Consider the following 8,125-nt stretch of genomic DNA (forward strand, 5'->3'; position numbering starts at 1 on the left):
TTGGTTGGGTATGGTGTATCTTTGATTTCTTTTTGCTCGTTACAACTATCAACTATTAATCGATCATTTACAGCGTAAACCTATAGAACAGCGCATTCTTTCTCATACTAAACCCTGCTGTATACTCGGGTAAGTGGTTTCAAATCTTAAATTAATACTTTATTTATTTGTTAATTTGCTTTGTGATAAATATTCGTGTTTTCTGAGTTTGTTTGCGATATTTTTGTATTTTGTGTGTTAAACTGTCTGGATTGGTTTGCAATATTTTTGTATTTTGTATGTTTAACTGTCTGGGGTCAGTTTGGGATATTTTTGTATTTTGTATGTTAAACTGTCTGGGGTCAGTTTGTGGCATTTTTGTATGTTAAGCTGTCTGGGGTAAGTTTGTGGTATTTTTGTATGTTAAACTGTCTGGTGATAGTTTGTGGTATTTTTGTATGTTAAACTGTCTGGTGGTAGTTTGTGGTATTTTTGTATGTTAAACTGTCTGGGGTTAGTTTGTGGTATTTTTGTATGTTAAACTGTCTGGGGTTAGTTTGTGGTATTTTTGTATGTTAAACTGTCTGGTGGTAGTTTGTGGTATTTTTGTATTAAAATGTCTGGGGTTAGTTTGTGGTATTTTTGTATGTTAAACTGTCTGGGGTTAGTTTGTGGTATTTTTGTATGTTAAGCTGTCTGGTGGTAGTTTGTGGTATTTTTGTATGTTAAACTGTCTGGTGGTAGTTTGTGGTATTTTTGTATGTTAAACTGTCTGGGGCTAGTTTGTGGTATTTTTGTATGTTAAACTGTCTGGGGTTAGTTTGTGGTATTTTTGTATGTTAAACTGTCTGGGGTTAGTTTGTGGTATTTTTGTATGTTAAACTGTCTGGGGTTAGTTTATGGTATTTTGTATGTTAAACTGTCTAGGGTTAGTTTGTGGTATTTTTGTATGTTAAACTGTCTGGTGGTAGTTTGTGGTATTTTTGCATGTTAAAATGTCTGGGGTTAGTTTGTGGTATTTTTGTATGTTAAACTGTCTGGTGGTAGTTTGTGGTATTTTTGTATGTTAAAATGTCTGGTGGTAGTTTGTGGTATTTTTGTATGTTAAACTGTCTGGGGTTAGTTTGTGGTATTTTTGTATGTTAAACTGTCTGGGGTTAGTTTGTTGTATTTTTGTATGTTAAGCTGTCTGGTGGTAGTTTGTGGTATTTTTGTATGTTAAACTGTCTGGGGTTAGTTTGTGGTATTTTTGTATGTTAAACTGTCTGGGGTTAGTTTGTGGTATTTTTGTATGTTAAACTGTCTGGGGTTAATTTGTGGTATTTTTGTATGTTAAGCTGTCTGGTGGTAGTTTGTGATATTTTTGTATGTTAAGCTGTCTGGTGGTAGTTTGTGATATTTTTGTATGTTAAACTGTCTGGGGTCAGTTTGTGGTATTTTTGTATGTTAAACTGTCTGGGGTTAGTTTGTGGTATTTTTGTATGTTAAACTGTCTGGAGTCAGTTTGCGATATTTTTGTATGTTAAAATGTCCGGGGTTAGTTTGTGGTATTTTGTATGTAAAAATATCCGGTGGTAGTTTGTGGTATTTTTGTATGTTAAACTGTCTGGTGGTAGTTTGTGGTATTTTTGCATGTTAAAATGTCTGGGGTTAGTTTGTGGTATTTTTGTATGTTAAACTGTCTGGGGTTAGTTTGTGGTATTTTTGTATGTTAAAATGTCTGGGGTTAGTTTGTGGTATTTTTGTATGTTAAACTGTCTGGGGTTAGTTTGTGGTATTTTTGTATGTTAAACTGTCTGGGGTTAGTTTGTTGTATTTTTGTATGTTAAGCTGTCTGGTGGTAGTTTGTGGTATTTTTGTATGTTAAACTGTCTGGGGTTAGTTTGTGGTATTTTTGTATGTTAAACTGTCTGGGGTTAGTTTGTGGTATTTTTGTATGTTAAACTGTTTGGTGGTAGTTTGTGGTATTTTTGTATGTTAAGCTGTCTGGTGGTAGTTTGTGATATTTTTGTATGTTAAGCTGTCTGGGGTTAGTTTGTGGTATTTTTGTATGTTAAACTGTCTGGGGTTAGTTTGTGGTATTTTTGTATGTTAAACTGTCTGGTGGTAGTTTGTGGTATTTTTGTATGTTAAAATGTCTGGGGTTAGTTTGTGGTATTTTTGTATGTTAAAATGTCTGGGGTTAGTTTGTGGTATTTTTGTATGTTAAACTGTCTGGGGTTAGTTTGTTGTATTTTTGTATGTTAAGCTGTCTGGTGGTAGTTTGTGGTATTTTTGTATGTTAAACTGTCTGGGGTTAGTTTGTGGTATTTTTGTATGTTAAGCTGTCTGGGGTTAGTTTGTGGTATTTTTGTATGTTAAACTGTTTGGTGGTAGTTTGTGGTATTTTTGTATGTTAAGCTGTCTGGTGGTAGTTTGTGATATTTTTGTATGTTAAGCTGTCTGGTGGTAGTTTGTGATATTTTTGTATGTTAAACTGTCTGGTGGTAGTTTGTGGTATTTTTGTATGTTAAACTGTCTGGTGGTAGTTTGCGGTATTTTTGTATGTTAAACTGTCTAGGGTTAGTTTACGATATATTTATAATTTGTATACTACACTGTTGCGTTTATAATTGTAAACTGTCTTGTGTAAGATTTTTAAATAAATTTACCAAACCAGTACGGACAATTTGTCGTATAAAAACCTGTCAGTAACACGATATCTTAGTATGTTGTGTAACTTTCAGACAATCGATATTGGTATGTTAGTCCATTACAATGACACAGGTATTCTTTATGTTATTGTAGTGATGTACGGTTAACATTAAATCACAAAATAAATAAATGAGAAAATAAATAAAACTAAAAGAAATATTAATTAATACTCTATCAAGATTTTTTTTACATTTAATATTAATTATATATATATATATATATAGAAATCTATATGCTGTTAAAGTACAGTAAACAGTAGTTCAGAGGATCCCTATGACTACACGGTTTATTTTATACTGATGTCACAATAAAAACTAGTATATTGCTTATAACGAACGCTGATCTCTTTTTTTTTGTCGTTGCAATACATAGACTTCACTGCATTAACTGATAATAATTTTTAAACTGTTGTATATCATGTTTTACGTATACTAGTCACCAAAATAGAATACAAATCAAAGGAAACTACTCCATCAAAATTCAAATATCATTATCTCTTTTTTCAATAGAATTGATAAATCTTTTAACAATCGAGTTTTTATTCGATGAATACACGTGTTATCTAATACATAAATGCTACATGTGGCGCACTATAACATTAACCAGCGATGACTTGTACAAGTCTATCGAGTACACATTATGTTCTATAAATAGAAGCTGTTATAGTAAACAGTTTAACACAGTATCTATAGGAAGTTTCTTTCGTTTAACTGTTAATCAATTCATCAATTAACAGATTAAATATTATTTGATAACATTAGACAAATATTAAAGAAGTTTAAAACACTTACCATACGTCCAGCCCCGCGAGTGTCTTGATATTAAGTGTGAAGAACTTGTGGGAGGCAATGAGTCATGGCAATGATTCATAAACACGTGGAAAGTTTTCGGATGAATCTCAGTAAATTTGTGTTTCGAAATAAAATAACAAAGTATGAAGCCCAGCTGAAACCCGACAAGAAGAGCCATATCTAGTTTATATTCTTTACATACCATTGATTTATATTAATAGCATGGAATTTTTTAATGTATAGAACGGAAAGCGAACATTTACGCATTGTTATTCCTTTTCTTGGGGAAATCCAGAGTTCCTGGACAAAACCGTAATGTCAACGCAATCTCTAGGCCTGATATGATAGGCTAGCTGATTTCTCTATAGTTGATTTACGTCGAGTTATGATAGCGACGTATGATAAAATTCATCAGATTGTGTTTGAAAACTGACTATATATAAAATGTATAGGATATACTTTACTCGAGTTGGTTATTTTAAGATACAGGTTGTAATTGGAAAACTGATTAACATGAACATCACCTTTATATAACAACTTACACATGTCATTTTACAAGTTGTATGTCTTCTTGTAAATTATGACGTCACAACGAGAAGTATATCTCGCCAAGTGGGATTTTTTTTTAACAGGAAGAGCACTCTTCTGAAGCCCAAACTCATTTAAACAATGGGGAAGTTTCATACTATCTATTAAAGGAAAGCGTTACTCATGATCACCGATCATTTCACCGGATGGAGATATACCGGTATTTTATAGTTAACTCCATATTTATATGTAGTGCGTTTGATATACATGTTATACATTTGTATAACCACAAATGTAAATTTGAAATAAAAAAATTTTTCTTTGAGTTTTTGAGCCTTCGTTAAAATAACGTGCGTCTAGATATTATTTATATACAGTTTAAACACTATTCATCTAGCTTTTGTGATCTAGCTCTGTTCTGAATACATTGTACATGTATTTCGTTATTCACGGGGAAAGTATACTGTATTAATACGATGTTGTGTTTTATCATGTCTATGTTGTTATGTAACGTCAACCTATATACATATATATATATTCCTTTTTGTATCATTTATATGTTGTATATATATATTGTAAAACAGAAAGTTATAAATAAAACACAGCTTAAACTAAACTTATATAGCGACAAAGATGGCGCCAAACCTATAGCAGTATCGTGCCGAGTACAAATCAAGCTAAATGGGTAATGGTTAGTTGAAACTTTATTCGGTACTTAAAATACTCAAAACATATTCAGATATTTCATATGAGATGGAAAGACAAACTAAAAATAACACATAATGGATATGATTAATTCAATTAGATGGTGGTCAGACGAGAATGTGGTAAACTTAATTGAGTTTAATAGTATATTTTAAGGACCTCCTCTAAAACTAGCGACTAAGACGACAAAACCCCTGGTAGTATTGAACTGATTACAAATTAAACCACATCAAGATAAAACATTTTGTAATTAGCTATATATGTCTCGGAAATAGAAATAAATGTATACTATTAATAGTAATGTATTTGACAAAGAATAAACCATGCTTATTTTCATTCATGAAAAAATATGATATTCATATTTCTAATAACCGTATTTAAGCATTTCAAATAGTATCATTTATCATAGTATGCCGTCGAGTTTTAATTTATAAATTATAGAGATGTTTTTCATATTCCGGTATTGTTGTTTAATATGATTTATGGTATATATGTATAATGAGGTGTAGGTCTGTTACACAGGGGAATTGAGCAACAAGTAATGTTTTAAAATCTTCCCCTTAAAGCAATGTTAAGACTGTTGTCAAGACAAAAACATACACACAGATAGAAATGTAATTCATCTACGTGATTAATGATTCTTATATATATTGTGTAATAAATATCACAAAGGGCCCTCAAGTATCAAAACCCGTTTTCCAAAAGAAACTTTACGGAACATTACACTTATTGGTGACGGAATATTTGAAGTGTCATTCCCCATTAACAACAAAATACACATGTATATAAATATCCACCTACACACGAACAACGAGATTAGAATCAGAACACATTACCTACACTGATATACGTGTACCTAGCCACATAACATTCTATATTTAGCCATAATGGTACCACTCAATGACGTCATGATGGGTCACATGACAATTACAACAGGTCGGGCTATATTGTAAGTTATGTCCATGAAGTATTATGTAAGAAATAATGATAAATAACAGAAATAAACAATTCTATTTTATACGTGGTTGTAAATATATATGATAATCTCTCCTTAGTGAGGATAACTTAACACCAGCAATGTTTTTCGATGTTCTTTTTGTTGAAAATCGGGAAAAATAAAATCAATTGCATTTTAAGCCTGATCTTTTACGTTAAATTACATCTACATATACCATATAAGTGTGGTATAATTACATCTACATATAACCTATTAGTGTGTTATAATTACATCTACATATACCATATAAGTGTGGTATAATTGCATCTACATATAACCTATTAGTGTGTTATAATTACATCTACCTATAACATAATGCTAATGTGTCCGACGTCTTTCCATGAAAATACCAAAACATTGGTATCGGGAATATATAAGCCATGTCATAATTACCAAAATTGAGAATATTTCGGATATAATTCTAATTCTAAAAATTTTGAATTATTAAATTTTATCTAAATAAAGCCTTGATAAGGTAAAATAATCTCACTAGCTTACTGTGAGCTTTATGTCGTTGTGACAACAGTTTACATTTAATTTGATATAAAGAAATCTGACCAGATATAAGATAATGAAAGATAAATCTTATCTAATAACTATATGAGATACCATGTATAACAAAATATTTGATTAATTTGAATCTGAATATGCCCTGACCTAATTCTAAATGAGCAACAGTTACATAAATCTATCATTCTATGAGGTGCTTTCTAATTATATCAAGAAACTTTATAGATTTTCTTCAACCAATCACATGCTCGCTTCTTTACGTTTACACGATTAAAGCCGAAGTATTCAAACAGGAAATTCCCTTTACTAACTTTAGACACAGAATGTTAAAAATAGTTCTTGTTCCGGATATACAGAATGTATGATATTCCCGCGGACAATAATGAACCTGGAACCGGCGACAGGATGCGAAGGTATATTTTAGTATTTTTTAACCAATAGAAAAATGATTTAGTAGTTAAAACGCATATAATTTATTGCACATTTTAGGATTTCGATTTATTTTAACGATGTAAGTATTACCCAGTGATTACATATCCAATATTGTAAGGCGAGGCAGTATAGTGGAATACCATTGCAATTTGAATTATAAAACAGTATTCAAAGTAAGCATTGCAAGCACCCTCGCATTGAGGGTAATAAGATAATTAATACAGTCATTAATTTAACTTTGTACGATTCCAATTCTTGTATTTTGACACCGTCTATGTACATGCATGTGAGTTGAATGTATTTGAATATGTTTGAATTAAAACTGGAACATTTGGTAATTTTCTATAAATCAAGCAACAAAAAGGACACTTTGGTGATAAATGCTAACTATTTCAATGCGCCATGTTGTTTTATGAATAAAGTTACCATGTATAGTCGAAAATAAAATGTTTCCTAAAAAATAAAAAAGCGAAAAGTTATAAGAATGTGCCAAGTTAAATCATGAAACCCATAAAAGTAGAATATCGTGGATGTAATGATTTTGTCGGTTTCTTGGTTCGACTGTATAACGATGATACATGTATACATTAGACTGGCCAGTCTACATATATATCGACACATCAAATAAGGATATGTTCATATCTATCTACCTGTATTTAAATAAAGCATTTCTATCGTTCGTGTATCTATTAAAATGGGACACGGATATCCAGGGAACGCATTTTAAAGAGAAAAATCCTATAAAATTCGTCTTTAAAATTATGATGTACCGAAAGGGAATTCCCCTTTAGATTTTTTTCGTCTTGTTCTAGAAAGTACTAGAGGTAACAGAAACAGTTTGCTGTATGCTCTACGTGTAAGTAACTGTATGATTTTATGCTCTAACAATGTATGCACGCTTCTCCGCTGAATGTCTTTAAATTCCGGTAATGCATTGATGTGAGAATATTGTAGGGAAGGATTCATAATACACATGCGGCATATTTTAGTACTCCGCCCATACAGGCGTCTAAGTTGTCAAACTTCTTGAAAATAACTGATAATTGTTCTTTCTGACAAAATCTTTATTTTATTTAATCTACTATGCATGTAAACATGCTTCAAAACATATATCTTTACCGCAGATTGGCGCCAATCCAAACGGAAATCCCCTTAACCAAATATAGTAGATTGTGGTCTATTTTTAAGTTTACCAGATCATGATTAAGCGCCTTCACTAAGATAGACGTGTATAACTCACACATTTACACATGTTTTCAAGTTTAAGTAGATTGTCAGTGTTAGATAATCGTTTTATGTAGAAGAATTTATATGATTTTATTTTTAATTTTCAAGCCAGTTAACAACTAAATCCTCTTCGCTGACGTGGTCATTTGTTGGAGCAAAGGGAGACAATCAATATTGGTATCAGCGTGAGACTACATTATAAAAGAGGATAAGAAAGAAGAGGAGTAATTATTTCTATTAAAAGAAGCATTATAACACAAGC

The 8,125-nt window shown here is 31.4% G+C and overlaps 1 long non-coding RNA gene across 1 annotated transcript; it reads left to right on the forward strand.

Annotated features, from left to right (window-relative positions):
• The first annotated feature begins 6,362 nt into the window (after positions 1-6,362).
• LOC117319846 lies at positions 6,363-8,116 on the forward strand. The gene is made up of 3 exons (XR_004530846.1): positions 6,363-6,617; positions 7,449-7,492; positions 7,972-8,116. It is a non-coding gene; the product is annotated as an uncharacterized LOC117319846 (long non-coding RNA).
• The last annotated feature ends 9 nt before the right edge of the window (positions 8,117-8,125 follow it).

Source organism: Pecten maximus, unplaced genomic scaffold, assembly GCF_902652985.1.
Source record: "Pecten maximus unplaced genomic scaffold, xPecMax1.1, whole genome shotgun sequence".
NCBI lineage: Eukaryota > Metazoa > Mollusca > Bivalvia > Pectinida > Pectinidae > Pecten > Pecten maximus.